The sequence below is a fragment of the Ranitomeya imitator genome, chromosome 3, assembly GCF_032444005.1.
Source record: "Ranitomeya imitator isolate aRanImi1 chromosome 3, aRanImi1.pri, whole genome shotgun sequence".
NCBI classification, from domain to species: Eukaryota; Metazoa; Chordata; class Amphibia; order Anura; family Dendrobatidae; genus Ranitomeya; species Ranitomeya imitator.
This window is the reverse complement of record NC_091284.1, coordinates 831,622,507-831,646,745: the sequence shown is the minus strand read 5'-3', so window position 1 is coordinate 831,646,745 and position 24,239 is coordinate 831,622,507. Positions and strand designations below refer to the sequence as shown.

The 24,239-nt window shown below is 45.0% G+C and overlaps 1 protein-coding gene across 1 annotated transcript in view; it reads right to left on the bottom strand.

Moving 5' to 3' along the window:
• Positions 1-24,239, bottom strand: part of LOC138671367 (oocyte zinc finger protein XlCOF22-like) — a 44,315-nt gene that overhangs the window by 11,309 nt on the left and 8,767 nt on the right. The window lies entirely within an intron of this gene.

Below are 24,239 nucleotides of genomic sequence, written 5' to 3'. Positions count from 1 at the left end.
ATAAGTAACAACGTTAACAATACAATAATTAAAGCAAAATAAGACGACCCTGCTCGTGAGAGCTTACAATCTACAATGAGGTGGGGGAGATACAAAGTACAGGTGTGTATTTACAATGATGTATTTACAATCATGGTCCAGCCATCTTCAGGGGTTGGGGAATAGATGGGGATAGTGAATGGGCTACACACAAACATAACATAACTTTGATTAGTGAACGTGATAGGCCGCTCTGAACAAATGTGTTTTGAGCGAGCGCCTAAAACTATGCAAATTATGGATGGTCCTAATATCTTGGGGTAGAGCATTCCAGAGGATTGGCGCAGCACGGGAGAAGTCTTGGAGTCGGGAGTGGGAGGTACGGATTAGTGCAGAGGTTAGCCGAAAGTCATTTGCAGAGCGCAGTGGTCTGTTAGGCTGATAGACAGAAATGAGGGAGGAGATGTAAGGGGGTGCCGCACTGTGGAGAGCTTTGTGGGTGAGAACAAGTACTTTGAATTGTATCCTGTAATGAATGGGCAGCCAGTGTAACGACTGGCGAAGAGCGGACGCGTCCGAGTAACGATTAGCCAGATGGACGACCCTGGCTGCTGCATTAAGGATGGACTGGAGAGGGGAAAGTCGAGTGAGGGGGAGGCCAATTAATAGAGCGTTACAGTAGTCCAGGCGGGAGTGGATCAGGGCGACCGTGAGGGTTTTAGCTGTCTCCATGGTGAGAAAAGGGCGGATTCTAGAGATGTTCTTTAGGTGTAAGCGGCACGAGCGGGCAAGAGATTGTATATGGGAGGTGAAGGAGAGATCGGAGTCAAACATAACACCCAGACAGCGCGCCTGCTGCCGGGGTGTTATTATGGTGCCACCCACGGAGAGGGAAATGTCAGATTTAGGGAGGTTAGTAGATGGTGGGAGCAGAAGAAGTTCAGTTTTGGAGAGGTTGAGTTTCAGATAGAGAGCGGACATGATGTTGGAGACTGCGGACAGACAGTCAGTGGCATTCTGTAGTACAGCGGGGGTAAGGTCAGGGGATGACGTATATAGTTGTGTGTCGTCGGCATAAAGATGGTACTGAAAGCCAAATCTGCTGATGGTCTGTCCAATTGGGGCCGTGTAGAGAGAGAACAGAAGGGGGCCAAGGACTGAGCCCTGAGGTACCCCAACAGTGAGAGGAAGAGGAGATGAAGTGGAGCCAGAGAACAGAACACTGAAGGAGCGGTCGGAAAGATAGGAGGAGAACCAGGAGAGAGCAGTGTCCTTAATGCCTAGTGACTGGAGCCTAGAGAGCAGGAGAGGGTGGTCAACAGTGTCAAAAGCTGCAGAAAGGTCGAGAAGAATGAGCAGAGAGTGGTCACCATTACGTTTTGCTGTCAGAAGGTCATTGGTCACTTTGATGAGTGCAGTTTCTGTCGAATGTAGGGGGCGGAAACCGGACTGTGAAGGGTCTAGGAGGGAGTGAGTGGAGAGGTAACGGGTAAGGCGGGAGTATATCAGGCGCTCCAAGAGTTTAGAGATGAAGGGGAGATTGGAGACCGGTCTGTAGTTGTTTGTGCAGGATGGGTCGAGGGTGGGTTTCTTTAGTAATGGAGTAATGATAGAGTGTTTGAAGGAGGAGGGGAAAATGCCAGAGGAGAGGGAGAGATTAAAGATTGTAGTTCGGTGACTTGTGACAACTGGAGAGAGAGACTGGAGGAGATGTGAGGGAATGGGGTCGGTAGTGCATGTAGTCGGACGAGAAGAGGAGAGGAGCTTGGAGACTTCTTCTTCTGTGATGGGATCGAATGTGGAGAGTGAGCCAGGGGCAATGAGGGGAGGGATGGGAGTCACTGAACTTAGTTGTTGGGAGCGGATTTCCTGACGGATATTGTCTATTTTCTCTATAAAGTGGGAGGCCAGGTCACCAGCACAAATATCTGTGATAGGGGCTTGTGCTTTTGGCCTGAGGAGGGAGTGAAAGGTGTCAAAAAGTTTCTTGGGGTTGTTGGATAGTGAGGAGATCAGAGTGGTAAAGTAGGTCTGTTTAGCGAAGTGAAGGGCAAAGTTATAGGTCCTTAACATAAATTTGAAGTGTATGAAGTCTTCTGGTGTGCGTGTTTTCCTCCATAAGCGTTCAGCACACCTAGAGGATCGCTGGAGAAATCGGGTTTGTGATGTGAGCCAGGGCTGTTTTATTCTGTGTTTGGAGGTCCTGAGGGTGAGGGGAGCTACTTGGTCAAGGGTGCTTCTAAGAGTGTCATTGAAGTGATGTACCGCCAGATCAGGACAGGAAAAGGAAGAGATTGGGGACAATGATAAGCGTAGGGAGTCTGAAAGTGTAAGAGGGTTAATGGCTTGTAGATTTCTGACTGAATGGTGTGTAGGAGGGTGCTGGGGTGAGCGAGGATATGTGAGTGTGAAGGAGAGAATGTTGTGGTCAGAGAGGGGAAGCGGTGAGTTATCTATGTAGGAGATTGAGCAGAGCCGGGCAAAAACCAGGTCCAGGGTGTTACCGTCCTTGTGTGTCTCAGAGGTTGAGAGCTGTGAGAGGCCGAGAGAAGTGGTTAGTGACAGAAGCTGGGATGCAGATGTGGAAGTGGGGCTGTTAATGGGGATGTTGAAGTCTCCCAGGATAAGGGTTGGTAGTTCTGAGGACATGAAGTGCGGCAGCCAGGCAGAGAAATGGTCCAGGAAGCGGGTGGGTGAGCCTGGGGGCCGGTATATGACCGCTACTCTGAGGGAGAGGGGGCGAAATAGCCTGATGGTGTGGACCTCAAAAGAAGGGAATGAGAGTGATGGAACTGAGGGGATGACCTGGAAAGTGCATTGTGGGGACAGGAGTATGCCAACTCCACCACCAGGTCTGTTTGTTGGTCTCGGGGAATGGGAGAATTGTAAGCCACCATGGGTAATGGCAGCAGGAGAGACAGTGTCAGAATCCTGAATCCAGGTTTCCGTGAGGGCCAGCAGATTCAGAGAGTTTTTCAGAAAGTAATTGTGTAGGAAAGGAAGCTTGTCACATACAGACCGTGGATTCCAAAGGGCACAATTAAAAGAAGGAGGGGATGAAGGAGTGCAATTAATATTAGTAAGATTAGTAAGGTTTCGATGTGAGGTAGGGTAGGGGTTGAGGTTGGTGGATGGTGGACCGGGGTTTGGGGAGATGTCTCCTGATATCAGCAGGAGTAGGAAGATAAAAAGCAAGTAGCTTTTGGGATTGTATGAAGTTTTTTTATGCAGTCTGTTTGGGTAAGATGGACTGAGGTTTTTCAGGAAGGTGAGAAGTGCATGGGAGCTGTACATGGGAGAGGGAAGGAGAGAGGAGCTGATGTATATGAGTCGTGATGGAGGGGGGATTGGGCGGTGAATGTGGATTGCAAGGGAGCATAGGAGGATAGGAATAATGCACATGGATAGAAGGGAGAGCAGAGTGTGGGTTACCTGACTCCTGCCCTGACTAACTGCCATGGAATAACTGCGGTGTCACGACGCTTATCTTCTGTGACACTTTGCTTATGGGACGCTAGCGTGCACCCCCACTTGCGTGCACCCCTAAGGAAGGTTCTAAATTTATAGCCCAGAAGAGATGGATTGTGGGAACTGGTTGAGGATAATTTGGCAGCTGGCTAGCACACCAGGGTTTTTTTTTTTTTTTTCTTTGAAAAGATGATCAAAGACACTCAGCCTGGTAAAATCTACTTTCACACCTTCCACCAGATAAGATCTACACTGATCCCAGTCATGGATAGTAAGTGGACAGTAAGTTTTAAGTGCAATGCAACAGATAAATTATACCAATGAATTAGCAAACACATTAAATTATGTTTCTAGATGGTAAAGCAGCAGATGACAGACAGCAAGCAGAGGAGGGAGTTAATACCATTAGAGTCTATTGCAGCAGATGGGACAGCTATCAGAGGTAGGAAGTTGCACCATTTGATTGCAAAACAGGAGACAGCAAGCAGAGGGAGTTAATACCATTAGAGTCTATTGCAGCAGATGGGACAGCTATCAGAGGTAGGAAGTTGCACCATTTGATTGCAAAACAGGAGACAGCAAGCAGAGGGAGTTAATACCATTAGAGTCTATTGCAGCAGATGGGACAGCTATCAGAGGTAGGAAGTTGCACCATTTGATTGCAAAACAGGAGACAGCAAGCAGAGGGAGTTAATACCATTAGAGTCTATTGCAGCAGATGGGACAGCTATCAGAGGTAGGAAGTTGCACCATTTGATTGCAAAACAGGAGACAGCAAGCAGAGGGAGTTAATACCATTAGAGTCTATTGCAGCAGATGGGACAGCAATCAGAGGTAGGAAGTTGCACCATTTGATTGCAAAACAGGAGACAGCAAGCAGAGGGAGTTAATACCATTAGAGTCTATTGCAGCAGATGGGACAGCTATCAGAGGTAGGAAGTTGCACCATTTTATTGCAAAACAGGAGACAGCAAGCAGAGGGAGTTAATACCATTAGAGTCTATTGCAGCAGATGGGACAGCTATCAGAGGTAGGAAGTTGCACCATTTGATTGCAAAACAGGAGACAGCAAGCAGAGGGAGTTAATACCATTAGAGTCTATTGCAGCAGATGGGACAGCTATCAGAGGTAGGAAGTTGCACCATTTGATTGCAAAACAGGAGACAGCAAGCAGAGGGAGTTAATACCTGTGTGAAGAGAGAAGATGGATGTTAGTTCTGTGCCATGGAATAACTGCGGTGTCACGACGCTTATCTTCTGTGACGCTTTGCTTATGGGACGCTAGCGTGCACCCCCACTTGCCAATATAACTGCACAAAATTTAGAAATAAACATTTCTGACATGCAAAAACAAACCCCCCAAAAATGACTGCCCACTATAGCCCCCTTTCTTTCTGATGACACTCGGCAGCCTCCATCCATAGATTCTGTCAGTTGCTTGATCTGTTTACGACCAACATTGCCTAACAAGCCGCCACAGCCTCCAGACACTGTTCCGAGAGGTGGACTGGCTTCCCTCCCTGTAGACCTCACATTTTATGAGCGACCACAGGTTCTCTATGGGGTTCAGATCAGGTGAACAAGGGGGCCATGTCATTATTTTTTCTTCTTTGAGACCTTTACTGGCCAGCCACGCTGTGGAGTAGTTGGAGGCATGTGATGGAGCATTGTCCTGCATGAAAATCATGTTTTTCTTGAACGATACCAACTTCTTCCTGTACCACTGCTTGAAGAAGTTGTCTTCCAGAAACTGGCAGTAGGTCTGGGAGTTGAGCTTCCTCAACCCGAAAAGGTCCCACAAGTTCATCTTTGATGATCACAGCCCATACGAGTCCGCCACCTCCACCTTGCTGTCATCTGAGTCGGAGTGGAGCTCTCTGCCCTTTACTGATCCAGCCTCTGGCCCATCCATCCGGCCCATCAAGAGTCACTCTCATCTCATCAGTCCATAAAACCTTTGAAAAGTCAGTCTTAAGATATTTCTTGGCCCAGTCTTGACGTTTTATCTTATGTTTCTTGTTCACAGGTGGTCGTTTTCCAGCCTTCCTTACCTTGGCCATGTCCCTGAGTATCGCACACCTTGTCCTTTTTGTTACTCCAGTAACGTTGCAGCTCTGAAATATGGCAAAACTGGTGGTAATTGGCATCTTGGCAGCTTCACACTTGATTTTCCTCAATTCATGGGCAGTTATTTTGCGCCTTTTTGCCCAACACGCTTCTTGCGACCCTGTTGGCTATTTGCCATGAAACACTTGATTGTTCGGTGATCACACTTCAAAAGTTTGGCAATTTCAACACTGCTGCACCCCTCTGCAAGACACCTCACAATTTTGGACTTTTCAGATCCCGTCAAATCTCTCTTCTGACCCATTTTGCCAAAGGAAAGGAAGTTGCCTAATAATTACGCACACCTTATATAGGGTTCTGATGTCATTAGACAACACCCCTCCTCATTACAGAGATCCACATCACCTGATTTACTGCATTGGTAGTTAGGCCTCAGCCTGAACAGCTTGGAGTAGGACAACAAGTATAAAAAATATCATGTGATCAAAATACAACTTGCCTAATAATTCTGCACACAGTGTATATGAAGGTTTCCTGTCTTCCCCGCACTGTGATCTTCTATCACGTTAGATCTCAGCTCTGATTCACACACAGAAGTTTGAGGCTTTTAGAAAAGCTTTTTTGTTTCCACAATCAACGTGGACAGAAATGATCTGATCCCAAAGTCTCCATGTACAGGGATTTATGGGGTTTATTTGTGGCCTTAGGCTTTCCTATATTACAGGAAAAACACCAGAAAAAAGCAGATATTAAAAGGTTTCTAAAGAAAATTGGCTCCAACAATTCTTGTAAAAAGAAAAAAAACATGGAAAAGGCAGAAGACATTTTAATTTTTAACACCAAAAATTGTATAAAAAAAATTAACTCTTTATCCGATTCGGCGGACTTCAATATTTAGCTTAAATAACATAAGTACCTTACAAAACCATTAAAAATTATTTTCGGCACCAGAACATAGATGTGCACCGCAGGGACGGCTGCAACTAAAACCCTGGCAGTTTAACCACTTGCTGAAAAGCAAACATGGCGTCTAAGGCCGGTTTCACATTTGCGGTTGGGTCCGCTGCATTTCTTCCGCAAATATCCGCATGCGTTGTGTATTCCTATATTTAACATTAGGGATGCATGCATCTGCGATCGGTTGCTTTTTGCCATGTTTGACGACGCATGCGTCGTTTCGTTGTCTGCGGTTTGGCGCGGTAAACGCTACATGTAGTAATTTTTAGAGGTGTCACTTTGCCGCCTAGAAACGTATGCGGACGATTGCGTAAGGAATACGCAAAAAAAAACGCACTGCTGTCTATGTGAACGCATGCGTTGTATCCCAGGAAAACATGTCTAGACACTGATTAGCCACCGCCCACATACAAGGTGATAAAGGGAGGGAGTGGACAGTTGCAGGTCACTACTCAGCAGACAGTGAACCAGACGAGACGCAGGCTACAACCTTGGAGGAAAACAAGACACTGAACAATGTGAGTATATGCTAGCCAATGCCTTTATTTTCTATTTTCTGTTTCTACGTGTCCTAATTTCTGCCATTTCTTTTTTTCTGCATGGATCAGAATGTCTTCTCTTCTGATGAAGATCAAATGCCTGGGTCTGCACAAGCGGAAAATGTCAGCGAAGTGAGTATTCACCTCCTCAGATTGGTAAGTATTCACTGTCCCATCAACACATATGACAATTTTTTTGTATGTTTTTTTTAGAGCACTTCTTCCACTGCTGCAGAGGCTGAGCAGGAGCAGCGGGGTCACAGTCGGGTGGCAAGGCGGCAGCGTGTAAGTATACAAGGCTGACTGTTTATTGTATCCACACTTTACAATTCTTGAATCTTCCTTTCTTTACTTTTCTCCTTCTTTCCCTTTTACTTCTGCACTCCTTTTTTGTTTTTATTTTCAATATTCATGCCATTTCTCTGCTTCTGTTTTCTTTCTTCCTTCTGTTAATGTCTCCAACATTAATGTCCTTTTTTGTTTTTAGGTTCCAGAACGGGATGAGGACCTCATAGAGAATGAACACCTCATATCCTTGGTCCATGAGCGAGTCCCATTGTGGGACACCCAGATTCCGCAGCACTCGGACAACGTGACGATTCGGCGGCTATGGAATGAGGTGGCCAAAGCGATGTGGGATGGCTGGGACAATGCCCCGACTCCGGTCCGAAATGCATTTGGTAAGTATTGCAATGCAGTGTGAAGCAGCAGAGACCTTGGCCAGGATCACACAACTCCTGAGAGTTTCTCTCATCACACACAGTTGTGTGAGCACGGCCAAAAGACCATTGTCTAACCATTATGTTTTGTTTTTTCAACAGTGCAGAAAGTCAATACATGTTGGCGTTCGATGAAGGGCCGCTTCAACAAGGACCTGCGTCAAGAGAGCCGTGTTCCCAGTGGTTCAGGAGCAAGGATCAAAAAATACAAATATCACCGCCTCCTTGCATTTTTGAGACTGGTCCTTGCCCAGAGAACGTAAGTATATTTTTGGTGAAAAAAATAATGTTTTGTATTGCATTAGGCTGCCGTCACACTAGCAGTATTTGGTCAGTATTTTACGTCAGTATTTGTAGCCAAAACCAGTGGGTGATAAATGCAGAAGTGGTGAATATGTTTTTATTATAGTTTTCCTCACATTGTTCCACTCCTGTTTTTGGCTACAAATACTGATGTAAAATACTGAGCAAATACTGAGCGTGTGACGACAGCCGACACAACAGATCTATAGTCATCAAGTCAGGTGTCAGAAATAATGAATTCATGATGCACAAATAAATGCCTCATGAATTCATTATTTCGGACACTTGTCCTGGTGAGTATAGATATGCCTTGTATGACCTCCATCGTTCCTTCCCATTTTACATCAGTATTTGGAATCCAAACCCAGGAGTGGGTGATTGTGGAGATCAGACTGAACTAAAGGAATTCATCTTGTCTTCTTCCTGAGAAATCTCGCTTACAACAAGATACATTTCTGCTGACTTGACATTTCCTTTTATGGAAGTAATCATGTGTGCATTCCTTCTTTCAATAGCAGCCTTTCATTCACCTTCCAGATGATGTAACTTTCTACTGATAAAGACTGGTATAGATTGTTTATGTAAGAGATAGTGAAATATGAGCGCTTGTGCGCATGTCTGTAAAAGAATAATTCTTTTCTATATAAAGGGAGGGCAAAGCCCAGAGAGAGAGATGTGCTCCTGGGCTTCCCCTGTACATGATCACACAATACCTTGTTTGCGTGTCATTTACTCAGGATCCCTACCTCTAGTAAGCCAGGGACTGAGAAGGACTTAACATTTCTTTGGCGCACCGAACAGGGACCCGAGATGAGAGTATTTGCTCGAGATTCACCTGCAGATACGGACAATGGAGATCTGGGATAATGGACGGCAAATGAACTGAAAAACCTGGCCAGGTAAGAGACATTATTAGTTCTCTTTTATCTGCCTTGTATTATCCGAAAGATCTCTATGAGCCGTGTCACGCTGGGTTAGTCTAGTAGTGAGTAGATACCTATAAAACTCGGGTTACTATATTGTATAGATTTATGAGTCCTGTCCCTGGCAGTGTGTGAACAGTGTGAAGGTTGTGGTATGTTGTGAAAGAAGAGCAAAAGTGCGTAGAAAAATAAGCCGAAATAGTTGGGGTATAAGCCTTATACACGGAAGTCAGCCTAACTGGGTCATGTGGTTGCGTCCTTTCGGGGAGACCTCCGCCCATGCTTGACTCTCATAAGTGCTTAACCTCCTTCATTTCTGGATAAGGTTTGATAGAATGAGCCCAGGACGCGGGTCCATGAGCCTGGGACAAGTATGCTAACCGACACAGAAAGTTTTGTGATCTGTATGGTGTTGCTGGGTCTGTTTGCGTGCATAATAGCACTTAAGTACATTCTGCACATTAGAAAGAATGGAGCAGATCAGCCCTTCAATATTTTAGCTCCCTAGGAGAGAAGGCAACGAGACATCACCTAGGATAAGTGATTGTCCAAACGTCACCTGGGGTAGAAATAGCTAATATTGAAAAAAAAAAAAAGAAAGAAAAATGGGAAATAAACAGACAAAAACCGTCTTAGGACAAGTGGAAGCAGCAGATATCATACAGGAAAGATGTGGGAAGACAGTCAGAAGTCAGATTAGAAGGGTAAGAGAAAAATTGGGAATTTCAGAAGCACTTATGTTCAGTACAGAATGGGAAAAACTGAGTAAAGAACGAGGTGGAATTATCAAAGACAATGGGTGGGAAGAAATCATACACTGTATGATAGAGGTCTCAAAAACAGCTAAAGAGGAGAATTGGAAGTATGATCCAGACACTTCCAAATGGATTATGGGGAAGGGAAAAAGTTGTGACATAATCCCACCACCTTACCTAGATCCAAAAGCCCAATCATTTGTACCATCTGGAGGAGCAGAAGGAGGAAAACAATTTCCAGCCTTGTATCCCAATCTTGGTGGGGTAGGAGGATGGGTATGTTCACACTGTGGACAACAAAATCCAGATTGGAGAAATGATTGCCTAGTCTGTGGTACACCTAGACATGGCGCTGTACTTGCCCCTGTTAGGGTAGTACCAAGACCCTTTAGGGAACCTGGTGCTGACGGGGTGATGGGAACTAGATATCACCAGATCCGACAGTATTTTCCTTGGTCCCCTGCTGAAGGTATGTCCCTCCTGCATAATGCGCCTGATCCCACTCAATATCCCATCCGATTTGCACAATACATACAACAAATCATGCAGACTCATGCTGGGGTCTGGGCGGACGGGGAAGAATTGTGTAGAATGAAAATGTCCCCCGGACTTTTTCAGGAATTATTGACACACCTACAGCCCAATAGACCAGTGGCAGAAGGGGGTGCCTTACAGACAGAAGCATCAGGTACCCAGTTCACAGAGGCATTAATAATTTTCATGAGAGAAAAACAGAGGGAAAGGGGATCTACGGGTGTGATTATGCAGAAATTTGGGCAAAGTATTGAAGAATATAGTCAAGAATTAGAAAATAGCTTTAGGGATGAAGGATTGGATTTGACTGATGCTTCAGTAAGGAGACTTTTTACAAAACAATTAATAGAGGGGCTAGATCCGAAAATCAGAGAAAAATTTAAATCCTCTACTCCAGATTGGAGAACAATTGAACAACCAAATATTGTGAAACAACGATGTTTAGGAATAGTCATGGATATGAGAGAGAATCGTAAGCCTGTTAGAATAGCACAAGCTAATACAGGAGGAAGAGTGAGACACAACTTTCCTTGCCACTACTGTAAAAAGCCAGGTCATTTCCAAAGAGAGTGCAGGAAGAAGTTGGCAGATATAAAGTCAGGCAAATTTGTTCCCAGAAATAACCCTCCCCAAACGGACAACCAGCAGAAATCTACCATCATAGATGGTCCCATACCAGATTCAGATTGACTCGATGTGTTACAAACTTCCCTACCAGCTAGAAGACCTATGATACAGGTGAATGTGGGGGGGAGAGAGATTCCATTTTTGATAGATACAGGTGCAACTTCCTCAATTTTGAATCAAGATTTTCTTCCGAATCCGGAAGATATTTCAGAACAAACAACTTTTGCTGAGGGTTATGATGGGGTAATTCGAACACTGCCATATACTGTGCCCCTAGAGGTCTCATTAGGACCTAAATGTTTTGCATCCAGATTTTTGTATGCCAGAGGTGCCCCAACATGTTTGTTAGGAACTGATGTCCTAAAGAAATTAGAAGCTAACATCAATTTTAGGGAAGATGGCACAGTTATACTGACTATCCCTGATGATGCAGAAACATTAGAACAATATGTCAGAATTCAGGCTTTTGAGGATTATGCTGAAGAAAAAGAGTACACCACAGATCTAGACCTCTCAATGGTCCCAGAAACACTGTGGGCACAGGGTGACACCGATGTGGGATTATTGCATATCTCTCCTGTAAAACTATCTGTGCAACCAGGAACTGTTCTCCCACAGCTCAGACAATACCCTGTGAGTGCCCAGCAGGAACTAGCGATTACAAAACAGATAGAGGGATATAAAGAGAAAGGAGTTTTGGTAGAGATACAATCACCTGCTAACACTCCTCTGTATCCAGTCAAAAAGAGAACTCTTGATAAGAGTTCTATGCCCAAATATCGTATGGTACATGATTTAAGAGAAATAAACAAAGTTCTAGATCCAATCACCCCAGTTGTACCCAATCCTCATACGTTACTATCACAGATACCAGCCAGTTCTCAAGTGTTTACTGTAATAGATCTTTCAAATGCATTTTTCTCGGTTCCTTTACACCAAGATAGTTGGCATTTGTTTGCATTTACATTTAAGGGCAAACAGTTGGCGTGGACACGCCTTCCACAGGGAATGATACACTCCCCTACTCTTTATTCAAATGCCCTACAAACAGTCCTTCAGAGGTTTGAACCCGAACCACAGGTAGTAATTTTGCAGTATGTGGATGACCTACTACTTTGCTGCCCAGATCTAGAAACTGCAGAAAGGTCCACTGTGAGTTTACTATGTTTTTTAGAAAAAGAAGGGTGTAAAGTGAATAGACAAAAGCTACAAGTTTGTCAGACCAAAGTGGTCTTTCTAGGTCATTGCATTTCTCAAGGTAAAAAGCATCTTACACCACAAAGAACTGAAGCAATAAGACAGATGAATGAGCCTAGAAATCATAAACAGCTACGAGCATTTTTAGGAATAGTGTCTCATTGTAGACAATGGATTATACATGCCAGTCAACTAATGCAACCACTGTATGACTGTGTAAAAAGTGAACCTTATTTGTTGACAAAAGAAGGTCAGATTTCGTTCCAACAATTAAAAGATGCCCTTGTTTCAGCTCCAGCGTTAGGGCTACCAGACTACACCAAACCGTTTCAGCTTATGGCTGCAGAAGTTGATTCCCATGCTACAGGAGTTCTTACCCAGAAGCATGCAGGGAAACAAAGACCAATTGCATATCTTTCAGCAAGGTTAGATCCCGTAGCTAGAGCAGCGCCAACCTGTGTACGTGTAGTTGTTGCTGTCTCACTATTGTTGGACAAAGCATCAGAAATTGTCCTAGAGCATCCACTCACAGTTCAAACTACACATGATGTTTATGGGATATTAAACCAGGTCCAACCAAAACACATTTCCATGGCCAGACATTTGCGGCTTCAGTGTTCTTTGCTGCTCCCCTCTACTATCACATTTGCTAGGCTTCAGACTCTCAATATAGCTACACTGCTACCTCTCGAGTCTGAAGGGGGGAATAAGGACACTGATCCACACGCAAATTTTTTCCCTACAGACACACATGATTGTACAGAGCTCATTTTACAAGAAACGGTAGGCTTACCCAATGTATCCGAAACACCACTTCAAAATCCAGATTTAGAGCTGTTTATAGATGGTAGTAGGTTTGCAGATGACACAGGTAACTTCCATACAGGGTATGCAGTTGTGTCAGAATCTGAAACTCTCAAAGCAGAACCGCTTCCACCGAAACAATCTGCACAAGAAGCAGAACTAACAGCATTGATTGAAGCTCTTAAAATAGCTGAGAACCAGACAGCTAATATATACACTGATTCTAGGTATGCACATGGTATTGTGTTTGATTTTGGAGTAATCTGGAGAGCTAGAGGTTACATGACAGCGTCAGGACAACCTGTAAAACATGCTTCTCTGATCAAACAGATCTTAGAGGCTGCACAAGAAACAAAAGAAGTAGCAGTAATCAAGGTAGCTGCACATGTGAGACTCGACACTAGGGAATCTAGGGGAAATGATAGGGCTGATAAAGCAGCCAAAGCAGCAGCTGTCAAACCCTTACAACAGGTTCATACTGTAAACCCCACAGAAAATACTGAAGATAGACTGAGACAAGCACAGGAAGATGCAGGAGAAGAGGAGAGGGACAGGTGGAAAAAGGAAGGGGCAGAAGAACAAGCGGGAATTTGGAAGAAAGATGGACTAATATGTCTACCTAGAGCCTGGTATCCGATTGTAGTTGGTGGACTGCACCACCCTACTCATGTGTCTGCAAATGCAATGACACTACTGGCAAAGCAAGTCTGGTTGGCTCCAGGTTTTGGCAACTATGCAAGAGACTATTGTGCTGCATGCGCTATATGCCTGACACATAATCCCGGACAGACAGCAAAGACCCCTATGAAGCACCACGTCCGACCTCTCTACCCGTTTCAGCGATTACAAATAGACTTTATCCAGCTGCCAAAAAGTAATGGGTATGAGTATGTGTTGGTATGTGTGGACATGTTCTCGGGGTGGCCAGAGGCCTATCCAGTTCGGAAGGCTTCAGCTAAAAACACTGCTGTAAAGCTAGTTGCCGAACTGATACCCCGTTACGGTCTCCCTGAAGTGATCGAGTCAGATAGGGGTACTCATTTCACTGGAGAAATATTTCAAAATGTACTGAAAATGTTGGGTGTTGAAAGTCAGTTACACACTCCGTACCATCCTCAAAGTTCTGGTAAGGTGGAACGCATGAATGGAACTCTAAAATTAAAAATACAGAAAGCCATGGCTGAAACAGGAAAGCCTTGGACAGAATGCCTTCCACTGGCCCTTTACTCACTACGCAATACCCCAAGGGGTAAGACTAAACTGTCTCCATATGAAATTTTGTTTGGCAGGACTGCCAATTTAGGATGTTATTTTCCACAGCAACTTGTGTTAAATATTGAGTCATTGACTTCTTATGTGCAAAATCTTCAGAAACAATTAACTAAGGTGCATGCACAAGTTTTTGCTTCCCTTCCAGATCCTGACAACACAGAAGGAAGTCACAAGTTGGAACCAGGTGATCAAGTCTATGTAAAAAGACACATCAGAAAGGCTCTAGAACCAAGGTTTGACGGACCCTTCCAAGTCCTGTTGACAACACCTACATCAGTCAAGCTTGAAGGAAAGGCATCATGGATACATGCAAGCCATTGCAAGAAAAGCAGTATAAACTCATGATATTGATGTTAATAATGATAACCTCAACGGAGGCGTGGGATAGACTGAATTCTCTAGCCCCTTTGAACAATAGATTCGTACAACATCATAGAAAATTAGTGCATGACTTGTTAAACAATACACAAACCCTGACAGATTGTTGGATCTGTACCCATTCGCCGGTATCAGCCACAAGTATACCTTTTCTAGCAGTTCCCGTATTAGCAGAAGAAATATTCGCTTGGCCTAATTGTTCAGACAACCTGGCCAACAACCAAATTGGTAATGCTAGGCTGTGGAATACTACAATCGCCATACCAATTGTGGGATGGGTAGAATTTCCTTGGTGGCAGGGTAATCTCTCAGGGAGTAACACACATCTACAATATTTAGCATTTAGGGGAGGAAAATGGGTACCTAGAAATAAGACTGGATTAACTAATTTAGGACAGGTCCCCACAGAAAATCTACAGCTTAGTTTCAGTACAACCGTCCCCCCCTCTGATGCTTTCAAACCTGTAGTATTGGAAAGATACATACATAATAGAAAATGGGAACATTCTAAATTGTTCCCCCAAGGTGATGCAAACAGTTGTACAAGTAAGCTGGGGAACCTGGTTTGTAATGAATCCAATGAGTATATCAAAGGAATGCCTGTATGTGGGAATCCCGCAGCCGGGTACTGTAGCCCCTTGGGACAAAAACCCTCTTGGTGTATGCTTCAGAATGTATCTAGATTTGTGGACTTGGCTCACAGATTGGTATTGCAGCACTCAGCTCTATGGGATCTGCCTGAAGGTACATTTTGGATATGCGGAGAAGGAGCATATAAATGGCTTCCCGTAGGTATAAAGGGTACTTGTACATTAGGACGCCTAACCCCGGCTACATTCATAATTTCAAATAAACAAGTGAATATGCAAGCCGTGCCCAAGCACACACTGTATAAAAGAGCTGCAGATAACTCACCACGTCCCTCGGGGAGGCCACATATAGTACAAATGGGAATTCCTAACAAAATTGCTAGTACCATTTTTATTTATCCTATGTTAACACAGATGTGGGATAAATTAGTTAGAGCCACGGATTATCTAGATGATCAGATCTGGGATATATTGGATATACTAAACACTAGTATAGCTGTACAGAATCAGCTTATAATAGTCACTAACCAACATACCCTGGTATTGGATTACCTAACTGCCTCACAAGGGGGTATGTGTCAAATCATCGGACCCACCTGCTGTCATTATATAGACCCGAATAGTACTATGAGTATGACATTTAAATTAAAGGACGTACAACGACTCAGAGATCAGTATGACAAAGACAATGACCAGAATAAGGATAGCTGGTGGTCAGATACCTTTTCTTTTCTTAACCCAGCCAACTGGTTCAGAGGAATCGGTGGGTGGGTTGCTGGGATTATGCAGAGCATAATACATATAGTTATGATTATTGTAGTCATATACGTACTATTCCAGATTGTGCTCAAGAGTATCTCAGTATGCACAGATAAACTTTGTGTAATAGATGCAAGAGTATAAAGTTTTTTTTCCTTCTTCTCTTATGTTATCCTTTGCTAATACTGATTATTGCGCTTATTTTGCTATCCCTTTGTAATATCTGTACTTATTGCAAAACAAAGAAAAGGTTGCGAGAGTTAAACGGAAGAATTAATACTAGATTTGATTCTCTTATTGAATACAAGCATGTACATGTGTAATACCAAATAAAGGCTTTGTCTTTGGCCCTGTGGTAATAAAATAAATAAAAGAAAATGTCAAAGGGGGGAATTGTGGAGATCAGACTGAACTAAAGGAATTCATCTTGTCTTCTTCCTGAGAAATCTCGCTTACAACAAGATACATTTCTGCTGACTTGACATTTCCTTTTATGGAAGTAATCATGTGTGCATTCCTTCTTTCAATAGCAGCCTTTCATTCACCTTCCAGATGATGTAACTTTCTACTGATAAAGACTGGTATAGATTGTTTATGTAAGAGATAGTGAAATATGAGCGCTTGTGCGCATGTCTGTAAAAGAATAATTCTTTTCTATATAAAGGGAGGGCAAAGCCCAGAGAGAGAGATGTGCTCCTGGGCTTCCCCTGTATATGATCACACAATACCTTGTTTGCGTGTCATTTACTCAGGATCCCTACCTCTAGTAAGCCAGGGACTGAGAAGGACTTAACAGTGATTAATGCAGAAGTGGAGCATATGTTTCGATTATACTTCTCCTCGTACTCTTGTACTCCATGTTTTGGCTTACAAAGTCTGATGTAAAACTATGACCAAATACTGCTAGTGTGACCTCAGCCTTAATCTGTTTATATTCCACAGGAGTTTGCGTTTTGTAAATGTTTGGTATTAATTTTTTTTCTTCTTTTTTCACAGCACATGGAGCAGCACTGTCGGCCCAGGTTCTGGAGCGGTCCTTCATCAGACAGCCACGGACCCGTCCCAGCCATCCTCCAGTGCTGCAGCAAGTGGGCCTGCCACACTAACTGGAGACCAGGAAGCTGGTCCATCAGGTGATCTCTTTCCCCAGTCCTCTGCCTCTGCCCATTTTTTTGGGCTCCTCCTGGCAGCGGCAGAGGGCCGCAGACAGGTCACTCATGCCCGAGTTTCTGCACTTGAGCTCGGTTTTCCACGAGGGACTCAAGGTGATGGGTGACCGACTGGATACTGCCCTTAGCCATATGAATACACGTATCCAGGAGGTTACCACAGCCCTTGCCCAAGTGAAAGCCGACCTCCAGAGGCCAGCACATCATTTTTTATTCAAATTGAACAGGGCATGTCGGAACACCTTACTCCCGATCTCCAGATTAGTGTTATGCAGGCCTGCAATGCTGCTTACGTGCAGGCTATGCAGCAGAGTCGGTATTTTCAGCAAACACTGGGGGCATTTCCACCTGTGCCCACACTGTCATGCTTTACCTATATGCCGACCTCTGCTGCATACCACTGCACGGCCACCTCCATTCCAAGCACTGCCGGACACCACTATAGCACCACCACCATGCCGAGTGCTGTTGGACAGCCCACCGCCACCACCATGACAACTGCGGCTCCTGCTTGGACCTCCTCCACTGACACCACCATGCGGCAGCTGCAGGACCCTGCCATGGCCTTCCGCAGGACCACTAACATGCAGCAGCTGCCGGACCCTTGCCTGGCCTTCCCCGCCACCACAACAATGCCGCTGCCGGAACCTGGCCTGGCGTTACCCACCACCACAACAATGCCCCTGCCGGACCCTGGCCTGGCTTTACCCGCCACCACAGCAATGCCGCTGCCAGACCCTGGCCTGGCGTTCCCCGCCACCACAACAATGCCGCTGCCAGACCCTGGCCTGTCGTTCCCCGTCACAACAATGCAGCTGCAACGGCACATGGACCGTGACAGGTCGGCCACCACGGCCAGGCCGATACCAATGAGCCCAACGAGGCTCCGCGGACCGCAGCGCCGATCAAAGAAAGGGAAAGGAAAAAAAAAAATAAAGGAAGATGGCTATCCCTCCCCCCTCACCTCCCAATGTGTCTAATGTCTGGTTTGTCTCACTGTTGTGAGTTCTGTTTTTGGGCTCCCTCTGGTGGTTACTGATGGTACTGGGTGACGTGTTTTCTGCGGTCTCTGGGTTCCACCTGTTCCTTCAGGATATGGGAGTTTCCTATTTAACCTGGCTTTTTTGTCATTTCCTGGCCGGCTATCAATGTTATCAGTGTGTCTTGTTACCTCTGCTACTGGCTTCAGTAATCTTCAGGACAAGCCAAGTTTTTGTTTTTCCTGTTCCACGTTTTGCTTAATTTTGGTCTTAGTCCAGTTTGCAGATATGTGATTCTTTGCTGCTGGTTGCTCTAGTGGGCTGTAATTACTCCTCATGTTCCATGAGTTGGAATATGAGTTCAAGTAATTTCAGGATGGTTTTTTGAAGGGTTTTTTGCTGACCGCGCAGTTTACTTTTGTATCCTCTGCTATCTAGCTTTAGCGGGCCTCATTTTGCTGAATCTGTTTTCATACTACGTATGTGCTTTCCTCTCATTTCACCGTCATTATATGTGGGGGGCTGCTATTTCTGTGGGGTATTTCTCTGGAGGCAAGAGAGGTCTGTGTTTCTTCTAATAGGGGAAGTTAGATCTTCGGCTGGTGCGAGACGTCTAGGATCATCGTAGGCACGTTCCCCGGCTATTGCTATTTGTGTGTTTAGGTTTAGGGTCGCGGTCAGCTCAGGTTCCATCACCCTAGAGCTTGTTTGTGTTTGTCCTTTTGTGATTCCCTGCCATTGGGATCATGACAGTATAGCCGGCCACAAAGTGGTAATTGTTTTGGCTGAAGTAGGAGGAAAAGTAGTCTGAGGAAGTTTGTTTTTTTTTTTTCTCCCTCCTGTTAATCCTTGAATGGCTCTGACCTCAGCTGTTTATCATGGACGTCCAGAGTTTAGCTTCCAGCCTGAACAATCGTGCTGCTAAGGTTCAAAATATACAAGACTTTGTTGTACATGCTCCTATGTCTGAACCTAGAATTCCTGTCCCAGAGTTTTTTTCTGGAGATAGATCTAGTTTTCTGAATTTTAGGAACAATTGCAAGTTGTTTCTTTCTTTGAAATCTCGCTCCTCTGGAGACCCTGCTCAGCAAGTCAAGATTATTATATCTTTCCTGCGGGGTGACCCTCAGAATTGGGCATTTGCATTGGCACCAGGGGATCCTGCGTTGCTTAATGTGGATGCGTTTTTTCTGGCATTGGGTTTGCTCTATGAGGAACCAAACCAAGAGATTCAGGCTGAAAAAGCTTTATTAGCTCTCTCTCAGGGGCAAGATGAAGCAGAAATTTATTGTCAAAAATTTCGGAAGTGGTCGGTGCTTACTCAGTGGAATGAGTGCGCCCTGGCTGCAAGATTCAGAGATGGCCTTTCTGAGGCCATTAAAGATGTTATGGTGGGGTTCCCTGCGCCTACAGGTCTGAATGAGTCTATGACTATGGCTATTCAGATTGATCGGCGTTTACGGGAGCGCAAATCTGTGCATCATTTGGCGGTGTCTTCTGAACAGTCACCTGAGATAATGTAATGTGATAGAATTCAGTCCAGAAGTGAACGGCAAAACTATAGGCGGAAAAATGGGTTGTGCTTTTATTGTGGCGATTCAGCTCATGTTATATCAGCATGCTCTAAACGCACAAAAAAGGTTGATAAGTCTGTTGCCATTAGTACTTTACAGTCTAAGTTCATTCTGTCTGTGACTCTGATTTGTTCATTATCAGCCATTTCCGTCGATGCCTATGTGGATTCAGGCGCTGCCCTGAGTCTTATGGATTGGTCATTTGCCAATCGCTGTGGGTTTAGTCTGGAGCCTCTGGAAGTCCCTATTCCTTTGAAGGGAATTGACTCTACACCTTTGGCTATGAATAAACCTCAGTACTGGACACAGGTGACCATGCGTATGACTCCCATTCATCAGGAGGTGATTCGCTTCCTGGTATTGTATAATTTGCATGATGTCCTAGTGCTTGGTCTGCCATGGTTACAAACTCATAATCCAGTCCCTGACTGGAAAACAATGTCTGTGTTAAGCTGGGGTTGTCAGGGGGTTCATGATGATGCACCTCCGATTTCTATCGCTTCATCTACTCCTTCGGAGGTTCCTGTGTTTTTGTCTGATTATCGGGATGTTTTTGAGGAGCCTAAGCTCAGTTCGCTTCCTCCTCACAGGGATTGCGATTGTGCTATAAATTTAATTCCTGCCAGTAAATTTTCTAAAGGTCGTTTGTTAAATCTGTCAGTGCCAGAGCATACTGCTATGCGGGATTATGTTAAGGAGTCCTTGGAAAAGGAACATATCCGTCCATCTTCGTCCCCTTTGGGAGCAGGTTTTTTTTTCGTGGCCAAAAAAGATGGTTCCTTGAGGCCTTGTATAGATTATCGTCTTTTGAATAAGATTACCGTAAAATATCAGTATCCTTTGCCATTGTTGACTGATTTGTTTGCTCGCATTAAGGGGGCTAAATGGTTCACTAAGGTTGATCTTCGGGGTGCGTATAATCTTATACGAATAAAGCAAGGTGATGAGTGGAAAACCGCATTTAATACGCCTGAGGGCCATTTTGAGTATTTGGTAATGCCTTTTGGACTTTCTAATGCTCCTTCAGTCTTCCAGTCCTTTATGCACGATATTTTCCGTGAATATCTGGATAAATTTATGATTGTGTATTTGGATGATGTTTTGGTTTTTTCTGATGACTGGGAGTCCCATGTTCGGCAGGTCAGGAAGGTGTTTCAGGTCCTGCGGGCCAATTCCTTGTTTGTGAAAGGCTCAAAGTGTCTCTTTGGAGTCCAGAAGATTTCTTTCTTGGGGTATATTTTTTCCCCTTCTACTATTGAGATGGATCCCGTCAAGGTTCAGGCTATTTGTGACTGGACGCAGCCTACGTCTCTTTAGAGTCTACAGAAGTTCTTGGGCTTTGCTAATTTCTATCGTCGTTTCATAACTAATTTTTCTAGTGTTGTTAAGCCTTTGACGGATTTGACTAAGAAGGGTGCTGATGTTGCTGATTGGTCTCCTGCGGCTGTGGAGGCCTTTCAGGAACTTAAGCGCCGGTTTTCTTCTGCTCCTGTGTTGCGTCAGCCGGATGTTTCACTTCCTTTTCAGGTTGAGGTTGATGCTTCCGAGATTGGAGCGGGGGCGGTTTTGTCACAGAGAAGCTCCGATGGCTCAGTGATGAAGCCATGCGCGTTTTTTTCTAGAAAGTTTTCGCCGGCTGAGCGGAATTATGATGTTGGTAATCGGGAACTTTTGGCCATGAAGTGGGCATTTGAGGAGTGGCGTCATTGGCTAGAGGGTGCTAGACATCGTGTGGTGGTCTTGACTGATCACAAAAATCTGATTTACCTTGAGTCTGCCAGGCGTCTGAATCCTAGACAGGCTCGTTGGTCACTGTTTTTCTCTCGTTTCAATTTTGTGGTTTCATACCTGCCAGGTTCAAAGAATGTGAAGGCGGATGCTCTTTCTAGGAGTTTTGTGCCTGATTCCCCTGGAAATTCTGAGCCCACTGGTATCCTTAGGGATGGGGTGATTTTGTCGGCTGTTTCCCCAGACTTGCGACGTGCTTTGCAGGAGTTTCAGGCGGGTAAACCTGATCGTTGTCCGCCTGAGAGACTGTTTGTTCCGGATAATTGGACCAGTAGAGTCATCTCCGAGGTCCATACTTCTGCGTTGGCAGGTCATCCTGGAATATTTGGTACTAGAGACTTGGTGGCCAGGTCTTTTTGGTGGCCTTCCTTGTCGAGGGATGTGCATTCTTTTGTGCAGTCTTGTGAGGTTTGTGCTCGGGCTAAGCCTTGCTGTTCTCGGGCCAGTGGATTGTTGTCACCTTTGCCTATCCCGAAGAGGCCTTGGACGCACATTTCCATGGACTTTATTTCGGATCTCCCTGTCTCTCAAAAAATGTCCGTCATCTGGGTTGTGTGTGATCGCTTTTCTAAAATGGTTCATCTGGTACCCTTGCCTAAGTTACCTTCCTCCTCTGAGTTGGTCCCTCTGTTTTTCCAGAACGTGGTTCGTTTGCATGGGATTCCGGAGAACATAGTTTCTGACAGGGGATCCCAGTTTGTGTCTAGATTTTGGCGGACGTTCTGTGCTAAGATGGGCATTGATTTGTCCTTTTCGTCTGCATTCCATCCTCAGACGAATGGCCAGACGGAACGAACTAATCAGACCTTGGAAACTTATTTGAGGTGTTTTGTTTCTGCTGATTAGGATGACTGGGTTACCTTTTTGCCGCTGGCCGAGTTTGCCCTTTCTTTTGTAATTCGGGGTTTCATCCTCGTTTTTCCTCTGGTCAGGTGGAGCCTTCTGATTGTCCTGGAGTGGACATGGTGGTGGATAGGTTGCATCAGATTTGGAGTCATGTGGTGGACAATTTGAAGTTGTCCCAGGAGAGGGCTCAGCAGTTTGCTAATCGCCGTTGCCGCGTGGGTCCTCGACTTCGTGTTGGGGACTTGGTGTGGTTGTCTTCTCGTTTTGTTCCTATGAAGGTCTCTTCTCCTAAGTTCAAGCCTCGGTTCATCGGTCCCTATAGGATCTTGGAAATTCTTAACCCTGTGTCGTTTCGTTTGGATCTTCCGGCATCGTTTGCTATTCATAATGTGTTCCATCGGTCGTTGTTGCGGAAGTATGAGGTACCTGTTGTTCCTTCGCTTGAGCCTCCTGCTCCGGTGCTGGTGGAGGGAGAATTGGAGTATGTTGTGGAGAAGATCTTGGATTCTCGTGTTTCCAGACGGAAACTCCAGTATTTGGTCAAGTGGAAGGGTTATGGTCAGGAGGATAATTCCTGGGTGGTTGCCTCTGATGTTCATGCTGATGATTTGGTCCGCGCCTTTCATAGGGCTCATCCTGGTCGCCCTGGTGGTTCTCGTGAGGGTTCGGTGACCCCTCCTCAAGGGGGGGGTACTGTTGTGAGTTCTGTTTTTGGGCTCCCTCTGGTGGTTACTGATGGTACTGGGTGACTTGTGTTTTCTGCGGTCTCTGGGTTCCACCTGTTCCTTCAGGATATGGGAGTTTCCTATTTAACCTGGCTTTTTTGTCATTTCCTGGCCGGCTATCAATGTTATCAGTGTGTCTTGTTACCTCTGCTACTGGCTTCAGTAATCTTCAGGACAAGCTAAGTTTTTGTTTTTCCTGTTCCACGTTTTGCTTAATTTTGGTCTTAGTCCAGTTTGCAGATATGTGATTCTTTGCTGCTGGTTGCTCTAGTGGGCTGTAATTACTCCTCATGTTCCATGAGTTGGAACATGAGTTCAAGTAATTTCAGGATGGTTTTTTGAAGGGTTTTTTGCTGACCGCGCAGTTTACTTTTGTATCCTCTGCTATCTAGCTTTAGCGGGCCTCATTTTGCTGAATCTGTTTTCATACTACGTATGTGCTTTCCTCTCATTTCACCGTCATTATATGTGGGGGGCTGCTATTTCTGTGGGGTATTTCTCTGGAGGCAAGAGAGGTCTGTGTTTCTTCTAATAGGGGAAGTTAGATCTTCGGCTGGTGCGAGACGTCTAGGATCATCGTAGGCACGTTCCCCGGCTATTGCTATTTGTGTGTTTAGGTTTAGGGTCGCGGTCAGCTCAGGTTCCATCACCCTAGAGCTCGTTTGTGTTTGTCCTTTTGTGATTCCCTGCCATTGGGATCATGACATCTCACCCTTCCAGTTTGTCTCTGCCCTCTCATGTGTCTAGCCCAATCCCCGAATTTCCAGACCCCAGTAATTTTATTGCACCTTCTCCAGCCACCCCTGCGTCGTCCACAGTTAGCCAGCCCTCACAGCTCCACACCCCCCATTTCCGTCAATCAACCCCAAGCAGGCGCAGTTAAAATTATTATTTTTTAGTTGCTTTGTTAAAATAAATAATTATGTTTTTTGCCCCCAATAAGGTTTGGTCAATTGTGTATTTCGCCGCCGGCAACACACACCGCGCGCCAAATAAAAAAATGCGCCGCACGCTATTTGTTTGCCACCTCCTAGCTCCTAAAGGTAGTAAGTACAACACTGCAGCTTTGTGTGTGTTTGGTATAGAGCTATGAGGTGGCCCAAAAAAATACTTGTATTTTCTCCATAATCTCTTCCATCTGTATACTCTGTGACTTTGTGTCGCAGACTGAAGAGAAAATTGTGGTAATACACAGCAGAACTATACTCAACAGGTCATGTGTTCAAAAAATCATTAGTTATGACACCTGACCTGGTGATTAGAGAAATGCCTTGTATTACCTCAAT